The sequence below is a fragment of the Sus scrofa genome, chromosome 7 (genome assembly GCF_000003025.6).
Source record: "Sus scrofa isolate TJ Tabasco breed Duroc chromosome 7, Sscrofa11.1, whole genome shotgun sequence".
In the NCBI taxonomy this organism is placed as follows: Eukaryota; Metazoa; Chordata; class Mammalia; order Artiodactyla; family Suidae; genus Sus; species Sus scrofa.
In genome coordinates this window covers 23,485,048-23,489,232 of record NC_010449.5, presented here as the reverse complement: position 1 = coordinate 23,489,232, position 4,185 = coordinate 23,485,048, and positions in this window count along the sequence as shown.

The window sequence follows — 4,185 nt, the reverse complement described above, 5'->3', positions numbered from 1 at the left end:
GAACAATGGGGTGTGTGTATCTTTTCAGATTAACATTTTTGTTTCTTTCTGATATATTCCTAGGAGTAGAATTACTGGGTCATATGGTAGTTCTATTTTTAGTTTTTTGAGAAACATCCATACTCTTTTCCACAGTGGCTGCATTAATTTACAGTCTCACCAACAATATGGGAGGGTTTACTTTTCTCTACATCCTTGCCGACATTTATTATTTGTGTCCTTTTTGATGATAGCCATTTAGACTCCATTTAAAACTGTAATGTAGTTCCCCTCATGGCTCAATAGTTAACAGATCTGACTGGCATCCATGAGGATGAAGGTTCAATCCCTGGTCTTGCTCAGTGGGTTAAGAATCGGGCATTGCCATGGGCTGTGGTGTAGGTCCCAGGTGTGGCTCAGATTCTGCATTGCTGTGGCTGTGGTGTAGGCCAGCAGCTACAGCTCCGATTTGACCCTTAGCCTGGGAACCTCCATATGCAGCGAGTGCAGCCCTAAAAAGCAAACAAACAAACAAAACCTGTAATGGGGGGAATGGCACATCTTAGGATCAATGAGGCATACTGATTATTGAATGCCAACTCTTGTTTCATGTATTGCCCTCCAGACCCTTATTCTAAAGGAACTGACACTCTAATGGAAGGAGACAGACAGTGATCAGCTCCATGAAGGAAATAAATATGATGGTATATAGAAACTAAAGTTATGGGTTTTAGATAAATCATAGGAAAGGTCATGACTAGGTTAGAAAAATAACTATGTGGGATTAAGGTATCAAACAATACCTTCAGTAGGAAGAATGTTGAATCACTATTGCTGGACAAGTTCACCAAACATTCTTGTTTGTAAGGATGGGAGACTAGACCAGAATGTGCGTTCTCAGACATTTTTGTGAGGCGTGACACACCCGCATGGGCATAAATCCTACTCAGGCTCCATTCTTTAAGGGGTGTGCCTACTAGGTTTCCTTGATCTGGGCAACATGGCAAGAGCATGTGCCAGTTGGGGTCACCTGGATTTTGTACTGCTCTTCAACAATACCTAAAGACTTCTCTAAACACTGGATTTTATAAAGAAAAAAGGAAGGTTAGCTGACTGGGGTTGGATTGACACGCTGGAATAAGCTGTGTACAATCACTAATGAGATGGTGTGCATGTAACACCTAAATGACAGGTGTCATAATGAGTACAAGTATATGACTTGGAAGCCAACTACCAAATCTTGTAGTTCAAGGCTGCAGGAGTGGTCAGGGAGGGATTTCCCTTCTTTTTTTTCCTTTTCATAGCTGCACCTATGGCATATGGCGGTTCCTGGGCTAGGGGTCAAATCTACAGCAGCTACAGCTGCTGGCCTACATCATGCCACAGCAACAATGGATCCCAGACGCATCTTTGACCTATGCCAAAGCTTGCCCCAACGCTGGATCCTTAACCCACTGAGCGAGGCCAGGGAGCAAACCCGCATCCTCATGTACACCATGTCTATGTTGGGTTCTTAACCCACTGAGCCATAACAGGAACTTCTATTTCCCTTATTCTTTAAGACTTCACTTTTTTTCTTTGGGATATTTCTGCAGCTTCTTCACTTTGTCTTACTTTCAGTACTGTCCAGACACCACGCGTCTCTGGCCATGCATCTCTCTGTGGGTCCTCAAAGGCAGGAAGCACGCTCTTCTTCCCAGCAGTACCTTGCAGAGGTGGCCACATTCTGGATATGGAGGCTACATGGTGAGATGAGGGAGGCTCAGCAAAGCTCCTGCGCTTTTGGCAGGACTGCTGACCCAAAGGCACATGGATGTCCTGGGGTAAGTAGTTTGGGCCAGTTTAAGAGTTTCCCTAATCCTGTGTATCCTTATGCTGCTCTCTTATAGACAACCCTGGGATCTTTGGAAGCAGTGAAAAGAACTAAGATTGAGTATTCCAGTAGGCCAGCTGGTGCTCAATACATGTTTGATGAATGAGCAGTTGGTTGCATCCTGTAGACATGGCCTTTTGGCCTGATTGTTGGGAGGGCTTGAGTGTAGTGCTCTTGAGAGAATAGAAAGCTGTATGTATCCTGCAGGTGGATGAACTGAGATGAACAGACAGAAATGCATGGAATGTTTGACCCATACTTGGTCCTTGATAACATTTGTTAAATGCATGCATTTTGATAAGTGACTTAGACAAACATTTGCTTTATTTCTTTGATAAGACTTAATGAATATCTCTTATATTTGAGTGTGTGTGTCTACCCCAAATACTTTTTATGACTAAACTTGGTAGATAGGTAAAGGCAGCTTTCCTGAAGATGTAACCATGGCCAGACAGAATTGGGTGATACTCAGAGCAGAGGGGCATTCTTCTGAGCGTCCCTAACATGCCTATCCCCGGGGCCAGTGACCTTCCTCATCTGGTCATTCCAGGGCTCCAGACTGGGGGAGGGGAGTGGAGGCCTGAGGCTACATATCACACTTCATGGTGCCATAGAGGCTGAGAGGAGACTGGTTTGCTCTAGAACTAGATGTAGCCTCGACTGGGATCCTCTTCATGGGGCTCTCCAACACATGGCATGGGGATTATGAATAACTCTGGTGGATGGATTTTATTTATTTAATTAATTTATTAATTAATTTATTTTGCTTTTTAGGGTTGTACCCATGGCATATGGAGGTTCCCAGGCTAGGGGTCTAATCAGAGCTGTAGGCCCCAGCCTACACCACAGCCACAGCAATGCCAGATCTGAGCCGAGTTTGCAGCCTACACCACAGCTCACGGCAACGCCTGATCCTTAACCCACTGAGCGAGGCCAGGGATCAAACCCGCAACCTTATGGTTCCGAGTCTGATTCGATTCCACTGCTCCACGACAGGAACTCCTCTGGTGGATGGATTTAATGGATGCAGGAAACATTTTTTTCTGGGGAGAAAGAAAGTGGTTTGGTTTGAAGACTTGTTCCCCTTTTAATCCTGGTGGTTTGTGATTTATCAAGCTCTGTCTAGCTCATCTCTCTGACTCCTTCCTGTTTATCATTTTCTTGGATACCAGTAAAGATACACAATTTCCAAAAACGTTGAAGTCATGTAGGGAAAATAAAACTATTTTGATAAATGGTATTGTGGGGGGTGGGGGGAATGGAAATATAGATAATTCTTATTTTTTAAACTTTTTTTGGCCAAATGTTTAAAAGTTAGAAATTTAGCAAGTTTGGGAATATAGACTTTCCCCTCACTTCCTTTATCCTGAGCTTTTTGAACCATCTCTTGTTTTCAGTCTCTACAAGAGACTGAAAGAGGTTTAGAAGGAGCCTCTGCTAGTGACCACTCAGTGCTGGCACTTAGAGGCCTGGTTTGTAGGGGGCAAATGCTCTACCACCCTGGAGCAAGATGCCTTTTCATTGTGACCTGCATGATCAAAAAAGCCACTTATTTATGATTATAGCGAAGAAGGGACTCCCTCTACTGATGAGTAGTGAACGTGACTCATGAGTGTGTCAAGTACCTGTGGAGGCTTTCATTCCCACCTGCCTTTTGGCAGCCACCCTTCACAATGCCCTAGTTTCATGATGGGCTTTTGGTGGAAATAAACTTTGACACCTCAACTGAAGAAAGCATTACATTGGGCTTAATCACACTTGCAAACTGATCCTTCATGAGGGTTTGCCTCTTGAGGCTGAGGTCATTGCACAGTGGCATCGGTGACCAACAGGAATGAATGAGGTTTAATGACCTGTATGAGCTGGCTAATCACTGCGTCACCCCCTGCTGAGATTCCTTCATGCACTTCATCCTTAGGTCAGGGTGGCCCCAAAGGACCCGCCCTTCCCCGTCCAGCAGAGGCCAGAAGTTGTAGGCTTGGATTTTAGACCAAAAGTCAGCAAGAAGAAGTCACAGGGCTGGTACGAGGTCCTTTACCTCCTTTTGTAGAAACAACAATGTGCCTTGGAGATAGAAGAGCACCTGGAAAAGTACCTAGAGCTCCCTTTGAGAGCTATCACTTGCTCATAAAAACCTACCCAGGAGTTCCCATCGTGGCGCAGTGGTTAACGAATCGACTAGGAACCATGAGGTTGCGGGTTCGGTCCCTGCCCTTGCTCAGTGGGTTAACGATCCGGCGTTGCCGTGAGCTGTGGTGTAGGTTGCAAACGCGGCTCGGATCCCACGTTGCTGCGGCTCCGGTGTAGGCCGGCAGCTACAGCTCCGATTCGAC